This window comes from Pongo abelii, chromosome 5, assembly GCF_028885655.2.
Source record: "Pongo abelii isolate AG06213 chromosome 5, NHGRI_mPonAbe1-v2.0_pri, whole genome shotgun sequence".
In the NCBI taxonomy this organism is placed as follows: Eukaryota; Metazoa; Chordata; class Mammalia; order Primates; family Hominidae; genus Pongo; species Pongo abelii.
Window position 1 is genome coordinate 150903573 of NC_071990.2, and position 14255 is coordinate 150917827.

The following is a 14255-nucleotide window of genomic DNA, read 5'->3' on the forward strand; positions in this document are numbered from 1 at the left end:
TTTGAAGTGGCAAAGTATTTGAATTGGTGCTATAGCCCAGACTTCAGGTATTTTTAAAGGATGAATGAGGAAAAAGGAAGTGGGGAGAAAGAACTTTGTGAGGAAGGCTCTACTATTTAAAAGATGCTTTAAAAAAAATTCTCACTGTAGCAACAGTGCTCACACTGGAAATAAGAGTATAAAAATGGTCCTTTAGGATTTTTCTCGGGAGTAAGAATTGTTTCAAGGAAGAAACTGGCAGGGATATGGACATTTTGGACAGGGGCAGAAAAATGCCCTAGTGTTTTGGACACCATGGAAGCGCTAGAATTTTTAAATAAATATTTTACATTGTGAGAAACGTCTAAGTGTTAAACACGCTTTTTTTCCCCCTAGGGAGACACTAAACAAATATTTATTTAAGGAGATAGAAACTTGAAGGCCCCCCCCCCCCGCAAAGTTAGTCTTTGGCTCTGCTTCTAGGACTTCTAGGAACGTGCAATTAAAATAAAATCTAAACAACGAAACCCTCGCACCATTTAGATTTCTTTTCTCCCCCTCAACTGCTCAAGAAAAGTCAGAAGCCGACACTTCTTTCAAGTCTCGAAGTTGCCAGTTGTGAGGCTCCCAAGACGTCTCCCGCACACCCCAGGGACGATTCCGCACGGGTCCCTCCCGTTAGCCGGCGGCCTCGGTGCGGTCGGGCTCCAAGGGGGTGTGTCCCGGCCCGCAGCGACCCGGCGCCCGCCTCCGCCGTGGGCCCACCTGCTCCTCTCGGGCGCCGCAGTGCCCCGGGGTCCGGCCGGGCCCTCGGACCCCACCCGCGCGGCGCCGCCGGCCGCCCCGCAAGTCCCGCCACCCGCTTCCGGACCCGGCCAGCCCCTCCGCGAGGTGCAGCCGGGACGCGAGCTCAGTTCCTTTCTTCCCTCAGCCCAAACTGCTAGCGGCCCCCGTGGCGGGAGGTGGAACCCGCACCCTACCCCCAAGGATGGGGGGCCCAAGCCGAGAAAGGGGGGTCCAGGCCGAGAAAGGGGGTCCCAGCCCTCCCCGGGCTGCCCGCACCGGCGCCCCCCTCGCACGGCCCCAGCTGCGGCCCGCGTCCTCCCTCCAGCCCTTGCAAGACGGGCGTAGAGACTGCGAGTGTCGGGGGAGGGGTACAGGGCGGAGGAAGAGCATCCCCGGGCCGCCGCCACCGCCGTCGCCGGCTGCTCCCCCGCCGTTCGGCTAGGGGAGGCCTCGTCACAGCCGCCGCCTCAGCTGCGGCTGCAGATCTCGCGGTGTTTGCCGGCCGCCGCGCCGCCATATTGTGTGACAGTATTTTGATTTGGACTGGGTTGGCGGAGCCGCGGCGAGAGCGAGCGAGAGCTGGGGGGGTGGGGGGAGGGCAGGCGAGCGCGAGGGGGGTGGGGGCAGAGGGAGGTGGGGAGGCCGAGCGAGCCGGAGCCGTGGATCGGGGAGCGGCGACGCCGCCCAGCCGTCGTTTTTGATCTGCTGCAGCCGCCGGCGGGGCGACCCAGCCCGACCCCCTCCCCTCCCCCTCAGCCAGGAGCGGTGGCGGCGGCGGCGGCCGGAGGGAGTTGGCGGCGGCGGGCGAGCGGAGGGGGCTGAGCGGGGAGGGAGGGAGGGCTGAGGTGTCCCCCCTGCCGGGTGGAACCGGAGGCGGCGGCGGCGCTGGCGGCGGCCGTGGTGGCGGAGGCGGCGACGGTGGAGACGGCTGCCCTAGTGGGAGAGGCGGCGGCGGCGGCCGAGGAGGAGGAGGGGGAAGCGGCGGCGGCAAAGGGTAAGCGGACAGCGCTGCGGGGCCTCGGCGGGATCCCCAACCCGGCTCTCCCTTCATCGCCCCGCACCCCCCTCCGTCTGGAAGGGGCTCTGCCGCCTCGCGAGGCCCGTGCGGGGCGTCCGCTTCTAACTCGCACTCTTCCTCCCTCCGCCTCTTTCCTTCCCCCAGTGGCGAGGCGGAGAGGGAGGCCCCCCGAGTTCCCCAGTCCGGTGGGGGTGGGGAGCATCGGGCCGGGCCTGGGCTCCGGGGCGTCAGTGCGGGGGGGGAGGGGGAGCTTCATTGGAATCGAGCGCCTGGGAGAGCCCCGGGTGGGGGAGGGCGCAAGGGGCTCGGGAGGGCCCCTCCCTGCGTCGGCGCCCCCGACCCGCCCCCAGGCATGTGTGAGGTGGGGGCGGGGGAGGAAAAATCTCCTTTTGGGGAGCCGAGGTCTAGTTAAAGATGACTTAGGGGCGGGGGTTTTGGGGAGAGGCACGGGGCAGTTATGTGGGGGTCGGGCGGGGGGGAGAACATCGTTCCCTTGCCGATCTTGGTTTTCTGCAGCCGTCTTTGAAGTGGGGGGCAAGCCCTGCTATGAATATGTGGCCCCTTAGATCTCACTGGATGTTTCTAGTTTTCGGTCCCATCAACCTCAGACCCTACGATTGTGGTTGAGTCAGGGAGGCTGCAAGGGTCTCTTAGCGGTGCTGAACAGGTGACAGGTGGATCTTTCTGTTGCTGATGCTGTGAGATGTTCAGGCAGAGTTGTACACCAAAGTGTCAGAGACGTGTGAGTTTGTATTTATGTGTTTGGCCGTGTTTCATTCCATATATAGTATATTTGAGATGTTAGGTTTCCATTCTTCAAGTCAGCTTAATTGTTGTGGATAAATTCTTCAAATGTTTCTGATAAGAGGGGTTTCCAGGAGAGTGGAGGGAATTTGCAGCTTCACAGGGGTTTCTCCGTAGTTCACGAAATTCAGGCCCCCAGTGCAGACTGTTGATTGCTCTTATTCATTGGAAAGTTCTTGAACGCTAAGATCGTATTCAGAGCAACTGTACGGCAATATAATTTTGCATCCATTTTGTCTGTTTTAGGTAAGTTTGTAAAGTGTCTAATTTTGGGGTCAGATTGATTCACATTTTAGAAAAGGAATTTCGTTTCCGCTTTAGCATAGTCTAAAGATTATGATGATCATTATGCAATTCCAGATTTGGCCGGGAATTTTGGTGGGCATGGAATAGAATATTTGCTTTCAGTTTTTTCACTTCTGCTTACCACACTCTTCATACAGTAGCAAAGTATTGACACCTTTTAAAAAATATCTTTACATTCTTTGTAACAATGAAATCACGATTTTAAACTTTGACGGTTTGAAACTTTAAATTTTGAAACCATGGCAGTTTGTAATAAAGGAAGACTTGCTTTTCTTTTGTTGTAGCATTTGGCTGAGCATTTTAATTAGAAACAATGGGAAGAATTGTTAGATACATGAGCTATAGGCTAAATTAGGGTACAGTTAGTTTAAGGATTCTGCTGCTTTTAAAAAACATGTATGGAACGAATGTGATGTACTATCAATGTGTTAACAGGAAATAGAACAAAAATTCCAGTGATTCAGAACTTCTGTTTGGGTTTTTCCCCCATAAGTCTAATCAGTTTCTAATAGAGGGTGCTTAAGTTTTAAATCTTTCAAGAATCAAACTGAAAGTTGAATACGTCAGTTATAGATGAATAAGTTATCCCCTGTATATACTCCATTATTTCTTTTTTCTCTTGGTGCATCGAATAACTTTTCCTGAGTTTAAAAGTATTCTCTTAAGGACACTGATGAAATGCTACTATTGAACCCCCTTTAGTTAACTATTTCATAGTAGAACATGTGCTTTAGTGACTTATTAAGAAGTGGATAAAATGGTCAGAACCTCATCAAATAAATGTTTTCTGAAAAATAAATTTTAACTTAATCCCGTTTGATTGAAATCATACCTACGCTTGGTCCTCTAGTGGAAAAAAGTGCTTGCCTTCAGCTAAGGGTATTGCTAAGACTGGGAAACAATTTTTTTTTTAAATTTTGTTTTTTTTTCCTTTGTTTTTTGTTTTGAGACAGTCTCGCTCTGTCACCCAGGCTGGAGTGCAGTAGTGCGATCTTGACTCATTGCAACCTCCACCTCCAGGGTTCAAGCGATTCTCCCGCCTCAGCCTCCCCAGTAGCTGGGATTACAGGCACCCGCCACCACGCCCGGCTAATTTTTGTACTTTTAGTAGAGATGGGGTTTCACCATGATGGCCTGGCTGGTCTCGAACTCCTGACCTCAGGTGATCCACCCGCCTCGGCCTCCCAAATGCCTAATGAAATGAGGTTTTTAACCTCCGCAGTTATGTAGGCAGATCCCCACTTAGGTCAGTATTGAGAATTGCTTCTTTAGTATTAACAACTTACATTTGGGTAAATGTCTTATTACATTTGTGTCTTGGCAGAAATAGAAGTTTATTCTACATGCGTAATTTTCCCAGCAAGGAAAATTTCTTTTCACAGAATACTGTTTAGAGTGAAATGTACATATGTGTATCTGTGAACCTACTGCATTTTGAAAAATAAGTGTAGTGTAGGCTGTTTTACTCTATGAGTTACTTGCAAAAGTCTTTGAGGAATGTGTATTTTCTAAAACAGCTTTTTTTTTTAGTTATATAAACAGATCAAGACTAAAAGTTTATTTTTTATCATCATACTTTAGAATTTTTGCCTTGTTATAGATATTTTGGGGAAAAGTTCCTGATAATCTTTACAATATATAAAGTTCATAAATTAAACTGTAATTGAAAAATCGAAATTATAATTCCATTATATCTCTCTCTGGCCAGGTTCCAATGACCCAGAGAACACTAGTAGCACTTTTCCTTTGTTTCACTTATGTCATCTTTATTTGATCTAACGTTGGGTCTCTCTAGAATAGAAGGATTATAAGGTAATAACAGAGACACATGTGAAGATTGGGCAAAACAGTAGTAAGGAGGAGGAGAGACAGAGGATAAGATGCTAGCAGAGAATTAGATGAAAAGTTTTAGGCAGCTAGGAATGTGGAGATGTGGGTAGCGGTGGCTGCCAAGCACAGGAAAATGATCATGCTGAACTGTACGAAGGAGATTGTCTCTGAACCTTTTCATAGGTTCTGACACTCTATATATGTCATCTTATTTAAAACCCTCTTTTAAAATGATAAGGGTTTGGAGACATTGAAATTATATAGAATTTAAATGTATGCATGTTCATATGTTTTTGCCTCTGGCTCATATTTCCAGAATACTTAACAGTATTTTAACATTTTGTTTCTTATGATTCTGGTCCTAAAAAATCAAGGACGCTGCTTACTCAGAAAGCTAAAAAACCTGAGTAAGTACTCTTAGGAGTTATACTTTTTATGTTTTCTTTAGTTAATCACTAAACTTGACTAATCTTGATAAAACTAAGGAATTAGAGATTGCTGAGAGGATGCTATCTTTTTCTAAGTATTCCATCTCTCAAAACAGCCTGTTTACTAGTAAGTGGTACTTAACCTACATTCATTCAGCCTCCTAGGAAAAGAAAAAGATGCCAGAATAATGATCGCACAGCTCCTACATTGAGGTTATGCGTTTCACTTGGATTTTTATTGACTCATTTTACAGAATATGTTTACTTTATTTCCTATTCCTTAGAAAAGGAGTGAGCACAGTGAGGAGTGTCAGCTGACAAGTGATGTTTCAGGACATCCAAGTCAGAATTATCACAAAGCAAAATTATGTATGTTTATATGAATAAAAGATGTCTATGAAAATTGATTAAAGTTTTGGCACTTAAAAGTGCATTTGTTCAAAATTTAATTTACATACACCCCCTTACCTTTATGCTTCATAAATGAGGCTTTGCTGAATGTGACATTTTGATTTGCCTTACTTATGTGTAATGTAAAACTTTAATAAGAAATTTTATTTCATTTCTAATCATGTATTCCAGTTCAGAATATGGTACCCAGGGAGTGATATCCTGTATAATAAAGAGACAGGAACTAATATTTATTGAATGCCTACTGTGTGCCAAGCTTTTCTTCATTTCAGAAATATTTATTGAGCACTTATTATGTGCTAGGGACTCTTCCAGATGCTGGAGGTGCCATATTGAAGAACAGACAAAAATAGCTGTTTTCATATAGTTTACATTTAGTGGTAAAAGACTTAATAAATGAGTACAGTGTAATATGCCTGGGACAAAACAGTACTGTACAGAAAAATAAAACAGAAAAGGGAGTTAGGGAATGAACATTGCTTATGGATCTTTTTAAAAACTGTGTAATGGGTATTATCCTTGATTTCAAAAAGCAAAACCTATCCCATACATAAAATTTTTCCTTTAAGAATGCACTTCAAATTTCAGAACACAATTGTATTTGTACTTCAGAGTTACAGAGTTTCAACAGCGATTTCCTACTGTTAGTATTTCAAAAAGCTGTTTTATGGCTGGATAGAAAATTGGAGTTTTGAATCCTGGTTTTGCCACTTAGTAGCTTTGCCACTAGATTTGGGACCAGTTACAATTAGTTAGCTTCTCTGAGCTTGTTTTCTTCTGTGTAAAATGGATACGATATCTTTCTTTTTCTGGTGAAGGAATATTGTGTCGTATCTTGTTGGATAGGTTGATGAGCTGGATCTCAGCATTTTAACGAGGAAACAACAAATAGTGTATAAAATTCCAATTCATGTAAATACTTTAAAAATATTTAGTACAGTACCTGGCACATAGTAAGTATAGAGTAAATGTTTGCTTTTTGTCGTTATTTTACTTGTTAATTCAAAGAATCTGTTGTACAAATTATTAAGGGAAGTTTTTGCAAAGATAAAATAACTCAAATTGTGAATGGAATTTTTGAGGGAAAAGTGGAATAACCATGCAAGTTGCAATACTTATTTTCATTTTTGGACTGGAAGATCACGAAACAGCACCTCAAGGGCAGAACATGTCTTCCTTTCAGTCTTTACTTCACATTATTTTCAGTGGTTGGCCTGTAGTTCTTAACTACAAGGAATACTGTGTGTTAAATGTTGAATAGTTCTTAATGATCATTTTTCTGTAAATTACAGCTCTTTTTGTAGTAAACTCCTGAGTCTGAAAGGTGACTGCACTAGAATCTCTACTTTTAATTTTAAGCACTGAATAAGATATCATTATGCAAGTCTCTTAAATGCTATTTTTTGAATCTAGCCAAAAGTTCAAAAAATATTCTAGAAATTGAGAGGAAGAAATCAGTTATTTGTAGCTAGATTAGTCTTCATTAACCTATTTCTATGATGTTGTTGGCATCAAAGTGAAAAAGTAATATAGCAGTTTTTAAAAGAGTAGAAGAAAATATATGAATAATTATTTGCTCTTAGCTCTTAAAGAACAAGTTTACCTTATCTTTTTAAGATAATTTCAATGAAAGTGTAGATTTGTTCTGGTTTTATGGATTAAATAGCTTGGTCGTTTACTTACATTTCTGTGATACAGGAAATACTGGTGTTTTCACTGAAAAGTGAAAACATCCCACCAGCATCCCACCTCCCATCTTCACAGTAACCATTCTTCAGATGCCTAAATCTTAGTACCAGTCAACTCTTTCCTGTTCTGTTGTAAGTTATCCTCTACCTAAAGAATAATAATTTTAGCTTTCCCCAAACTTAAGACTTCTGTCAGGTTATGAGGCTTTCAGTCATTTACCCAAAATATTTCTTGGATTTTTAAAAAGTTCTCCACAAAGCATGTATCGTGTGCTTTATATTCAAATATGAACAAATAGGATGATAAGTATTTTATTTTAGTATTTGGTGTGCCACAGTACTACTTTAGAAATGAGATAGGAATACATACAACTGAATATTTTATACTCTTGTAATTTTTTTGTTTCTTTGCTTGTTTTGAACAATAACCGTCTACTACAGGACAGAAATAATTCCTACAAGGTGTCAGTTTGAGTGGCTTCAGAAAGGAAGTCTGATTTACCTACAAACAAGTACAAGAGACAAGAGCAGTATAAGAATTTGTAGTATTTTAATTGCCTTGTTAAAAGAAAATGGAATTCTTGTTTCACTTAAGAAGAAAAAAAACAAAAGCGGCCTAGTACCAGTGCTCCTAGTACAAGTCACAGAAACCAGTTAATAAAGTAGAGGTTGGAAAGGTCCTGCAGAGAGAGAGAGAGAAGCAGCAAGAGTATAGGAGTGGGGATTTTAGCAGAGATTTTGGTAGAAATATGTGAATGCCGATTGTTAATAATAGACTTGTCTAAAATAATCCATTAAAATGTGTGGGAAAGAGTAATTTTTGATCTATAAATTTTTATTCCCCAGTTTATTAACCATCATCTGAATCATTAAATAATATTATTAATATTATTTTGAATTTTAGCTTAAAGTTTTACTCTCACATTGATATTAAGGAAAATTATTTTTGACCTTTAATATCTTAATGTTTACCTTTTTAATGTTAGCAAAATTGAGCACATCACAAGTTTGCTTCCTGTCAGTTTGCCAGTGAAGCAGGCCAGAGATACTGCTTGGCTCATCAGTATAGAGCCAGTGGCAGTTCAGGGGAGTGACTTTCCATTCCTCATCAATGAGAGAAAACACTTGCTAATGCAGATGAAAACTTGAACTCAGCAACTTGACCTTGCAGAACATTGTCCTCAGGCCAAGCAACTTTTGTTTAGTCAGAGAAATCAACAAAAGCAGTAATTCTGATATGAACTGGGGCCATAGGGGTAGAAGAGACTTTACCTGGTTTTAAACTGTGGAAAATATTCTTTTTTTTTTTTTTTTTTGGAGTGCAGTGACACAATCATAGCTCACTGCAATCTCAAACTCCTGGGCACAAGCCTTCCTCCCACCTCAGCCTCCTGAATAGCTGGGACTACAAGTGTGCGCAACTACATCCAGCTGATTTCTAAAAATTTTTTGTAGAGACAGGATCTGCCTTTGTTGCCCAGGCTAGGAAAGTACTGCTTTTGATTTTGAGTTGATCTCTTTGTTAATTTTTCAGCTTCTCAGCCCCCACCTCTTTAACTAAATATCTTAATTTTACGATGTTGGGAGTCAATGAAGTATAATAAGAAAAGTTCTGGGCTTTAAAACCAGATGAGCCCAAGTTCAAATCTGAGTTCTGTTGCTGACTATAGCTATGTGGTTTTAGACATCATTCACACTCTCTGAGCCAAACAGTTTTCTTCAGAAAAATGGATATAGTAATACCTACTTTATATAGAACAGGTGAATTCTTGTTCTAGTTACATTAGGATATGTAGCTTAAGTAATGGGAAGTAATTTTTTTTTGGAATTTTGCTTTGTTAGTTTTTTTTCTTCAGGGTATCTGTCCACTTCATTTTTCCTCAACAAATAGAATGAAAAAGAATTTCTATACTTTTTAATTTACTGTAATTCCTTAGACCAAGATGAAACAAACAAAACATCATCATTATTTTTTTAACTACAAAATAAACATACAGATTATTAATTCTTTGTATTTTTCTTGCCTGTTCCTGTAAGAAAAGCTGCATTTTCAATTTGAAATTAGTCCACAAATCTATAATATAGTTCTTTTTTAGGAAAAGCATTAAAAAATTGGCATGGATAAGATTTTGAAAACACCTCAAATATGAGGTTTAATATAATACTACACAACTTGTGCCACTTTATCTGTGTAAAATGATATTTGTACTTTTCTGTTATGTTTATGTTTTAAGACAGTGTCTCGCTATGTTGCCCAGGCTGGAATGCAGTGGCACAACCACAGCTCACTGAAGCCTTGACCTCCCAGGCTCAAGCGATCCTCCCACCTCAGCCTTCCAAGTAGCTGGGATTACAGATGTGCACCACAATGCTCAGCTTACTTTTTATTTTTTGTAGAGAAGGGTTCTTCCTATTTTGTTTAGGCTGGTCTTGAGCTCCTAGGTTCAAGGAATCATCTTGCCTTGGCCTCCCACCTAAGTGTTGGGATTATAGGTGTGAGCTACCACACCCAGCCTGTTTTAACAGCAGCTGTAGCAATGGTTTTATATTTCGTTAGTAAGTTACATGTATTGCTATAGTACCAGGAAGAGTAAACAAATGTTATTATTATGTTAAAATATTGATTATACAAATAGCATTCAATACTAATTATTACAGCAAAATAGTCTACAACAGTTACACTGGTTTACTCAGTAGATTAAGACAAAAATTTTTAGCCTGGGTGACAAACAAAAATTTTTAGCCTGGGTGACAAAGCAAGACCCCATCTCAAAAAAAAAAAAAAAAAAAAAGGAGTTTAAAAAAGTCATTGCATTGTATTAAGTTCATAGGCTTAGAACATTCTGTAGTGTATATACATGAAATCTCTTAGCCTAGAGGTAATAAATACACTTTAATCTTACACGTGTGCAGTTTTTGTGCAATCTGTAAAATAAAACCAGAAGTACAAATAGGAGATTGAACCATTAATCATTGGATAAATGACATGTTATCATGGCAGAAAGAATTATAGGGTACATGTTGGTCTTTTCAGCCTTGTGTTTTTGTCATTTTTTTTTTTTGAGACAGGGTCTTGCTCTGTTGTCCAGGCTAGAGTGCAATGGCGCAATCTCAGCTCACTGCAACCTCTGCCTCCTGGGTTCAAGCAATTCTCCTGCCTCAGCCTCCTGAGTAGCTGGGATTACAGGCGCCCACCACCCTTCCTGGCTAATTTTTGTATTTTTGGTAAAGACGGGGTTTCACCATGTTGGCCAGGCTGGTCCCAAACTCCTGACCTCAGGTGATCCACCCATCCTCAGCCTTGTTTTTTTAAGCAGTTTTTAGCTTTTGCTATTGGAAAAATCAACATGTAGAGTGAAGTATTATGCACAGAAATTTGATTTTTGTTTTGATCAAATGCCATTATTTAGAAAGCCTAACATTTTCAAATCCTTTTGGATAGGTCACTTAATATCAGTAATAATTAGGTCAGCAAATTGATTTTGCTTTTTTGTAGTTTGCAAGAGTTTATCTTATGTTCAGCAAAGCTAATAATTGCATAAAAATTTAAGTGGGAGAAACTGGCCTTTAAATATTAATATTCAGATCTGCGGTATAAAGCCTATTATATAGATATTTGCTTCCACATTCTTGATATCCTATGGACTGTATTGTCGTTTACGCTTTTCTTTTATACTAGCGTTTCCTGATTGTAGGTTTCTATTAGGGTTGTCATCATTATAAAATACAGGCAAGATGGTTGTTTTTTAAAAATTTAAGACAGATTAAATGTTCCATTTAATTATTGAGCACAAATTATAGCATGGTTGCTTGGTTAATTTTATTGATTTGTCATTTATTTAGTTAGAAATGGGGATTTCGTTATGTTACCTAGGCTGGTCTCGATTCCTAGGCCCAAGCCATCCTTTTGCCTCATCTTCCCAAGTAGCTAGGACTATGTATGGCATGCCACTGAGCCTGGCAACTTGGTTAATTTTTAAAAGGCAATTAGTGACCTGATAAACATGAGCGTCTGCTCTTCAAAAGTTAAGCAGCTGTATGTTGCAGATGTATGTGGGTGTCACAGTTAAGTAGTTACTAGAATTGTGAGAAAATGCGCTCAAGGAACAATCCAAGGGATCCGTGTCAAATAAAAGTTGCTAGAAATACAGATATTTTATGATTTGCATTGAGAGTGACTGTTACTGTTTACCCCATGATTAGCATGTACCTGAATTGGACTTGACTAAAGTACTGCTTGCCACTCTTAGGATGATTTTATAGGAAATGGAAAAATAAGCACATGGAAATGGGGATTTCAGAAGAAAATTCCCACTTCCACATATGGCGATTCTGCTTTTTTGCGTATAAAAGTGCATTGACACATGTTGAATGCCCTTTGAGATTTGTTTAGCTAAGATAATTGTTTGGCCTGCATGAGACATACTCATTCTCTTCATGAGATTTTTCCCCTCATGAACATTGCCATACATTTAAAGGATGACAGAGCCATTGCTGTAATTTTGCAAGTGGAACAAGAAGTGCTCTTGTTGAAGGTAATTAGTTCATTACCTAATTCAAGTTAGTTCATTACCTAGTTGAAGTAATTAGGTAGAAGATTGAAGTGGTCATCTTAACCAAACCAAGCTATCTATCAGTATATCAACTTTTATAGAATATCACATGATCGAAAGAACAGAAACTCCATAGAGCATATTTCATATGTCCTCTATGACATGCTTGTGCAGAATAGCTGGCTAACCCAAGAAATCTTGCCTTACTCATTCTTCTATTGTGTCTCATCTCTACATTCTGTTCGTTTTGTTTGAGACAGAGTCTGCTCTGTCCCCCAGGCTGGAGTGCAGTGGTGCAATCTCAGCTCACTGCAACCTCCACCTCCCAGGTCCAAGCAATTCTCCTGCCTCAGCCTCCCAAGTAGCTGGGACTGTGGGCGCGTGCCACCACGCCCGGCTAATTTTTTGTATGTTTAGTAGAGACAGGGTTTCACCGTGTTAGCCAGGATGGTCTCGATCTCCTGACCTTGTGATCAGCCCGCCTTGGCCTACCAAAGTGCTGGGATTACAGGCATGAGCCACCGCACCCGGCCTCTACATTCTTTATTATTCAAACTACCTTACTTATCCAATAGTTTTGAGTTCCTGCTGTGTGCCTGTACTTTGCTAGGTCAAAGGGGTGGACAGATATGTAAGATACAGTTCTTGTCCTTAAGAGACATATATACAAACACGTGATATACCGTGACAAATGCTGTGACGGGGTTAAACATAAAATACTTTAGGAATCCATAGGAGGTAGTGTCTCCTATGGATAAGTATTAGGCAGTATCTCCTATTCAGTAAGGGATGAAAGGATATGACAGGGAAATCTTCCTAGGAAAGATGACACTTAATCTGAGTGTGTATCAGATAGGCAAGAAAGTTACAGGCTGCAGATAGGTCTTTTTAGATAGAGAGAAACACCATGCATGAAAGATGGAGGTAGGAAAATCCACATGTACACAGTAACTGTGAGTAGTTCTACAGTGCATTAGGTACCAGTGGTGGGTTAGCTGGAAGTGAGGTGGAAAATTAGAAAGAAGACAGAGCATCGAGATACCTGTATACTCCATAAAGGAGATTTAACTTCATCCTTCAAATGGATGGAAGACAGGTTCTTAAATTAACATTCTAGAAAGATTCTCTGGTTGTAGTGCACAAAATACTTTAGAAAAGAGCCAGGCTTGGGAGGAAGAGGCAGGCATATAAGTATCTATTTGAGAGTTGATTAGGACCCAAATTAAGGCACTGATAATGGGGTAATTAAGAAGAATAGGTAACGTGTTTAAGAAGGAAATATTGAATGTGACGTAAAGCAGTGAAGATCACACGTGCCCTGGGTGCATATTTGTGATGGTGATGTTCACCAGTACAGAACAGACCAGGGTTGCAACAGGTGAGGAAGACATTTGAGTTCTGTTTGTTGATTTTAAGGTTCTATGGAGGGAGAAAGAGGAAGACTTCACTTTATATAGAGGAGATAGAGAAGGCTTGTCTGATTAGATAACATTTGAGCAGGTGCATTAATGAAAATACAGGCAGTAACAAATGCAGTGGCCTTTAAGTGGGATGTGCTTGCCATCTTCTAAGAGCAGGAAAGCCAATATAATTGGAGCTGAGGGGGGTTGGGGGGTGGAAGTAGGGTAGATGATATCCAACTGTGTATGCTGTTCATGTAGGGTGTTTATGTTTAGACTGTGATAAGGACTTTAGATTTTACTCAGGATGGGGTAGGAAGTCACCAAAGGGCTTTAAGATAAAATCTAATTTGTATTTTCCCCCCTCACTTCTTAGAACATTATTTATTTATTGGCATTTGTATATGTGTGGTTCTGTAACATTATTATGTATATGTATAAATTCATGTGACCTTCACAATTAGGTTATAAAACTGTTTGATCATCATAAAGAGACTCCCTTGTTTTACCCCTTAAGTTTCACCTATCCTTCCTGGCAACCACTTACCTGCTTGTGTTCTCTGTCACTATAATTGTCACTTCAAGAATGTTACATAAATGAAATCGTACATGATGTTACCTTTGGAGATGGGCTTTTTTTTTTTCACCCAGTATAATCCCCTTGAGATCCTTCCAAATTGTTGGATTTATCAATAGTTTATTCCTTTTTAATGTTAAAGAGTTTACCATTGTATGGATATACCACAATTTGACTTTGGAATTTCCAACTTTGTGTTGTAAAAATAAAACTGCTGTGAACAGGTTTTACAGGATTTTATGTGAAAATACGTTTTCATCTCTGTAGGATAAATTCCCAACAGTGCAGTTGTTGGGTTGCGTGATAAATGTATGTTTAAATAAGAAACTGCCAGACTTTGCCAGAGTAGCTGTACCATTTTACATTCCCACCAGCAATATGTGAGAAACCTACAGTTTCTTTCATCCTCTCCAGCATTAGTATTGTCAGTATTTCTTATTTCACCCAGTCTAATAATATGTAGTGACCATTAATT

At 40.7% G+C, this 14255-nt stretch overlaps 1 protein-coding gene across 8 annotated transcripts in view; it reads left to right on the plus strand.

The window, feature by feature from the left end:
- Positions 1-1277: 1277 nt before the first annotated feature.
- TAB2 (TGF-beta activated kinase 1 (MAP3K7) binding protein 2) overlaps positions 1278-14255 on the plus strand; it is a 93970-nt gene continuing 80992 nt past the window's right edge. For 5 of the 8 annotated variants that reach the window (XM_054556920.2, XM_054556921.2, XM_024247944.3 and 2 more), the window contains exon 1: positions 1639-1759. The gene's annotated coding sequence lies outside the window, so the exon portion shown is untranslated. 8 annotated transcript variants of the gene reach the window in all.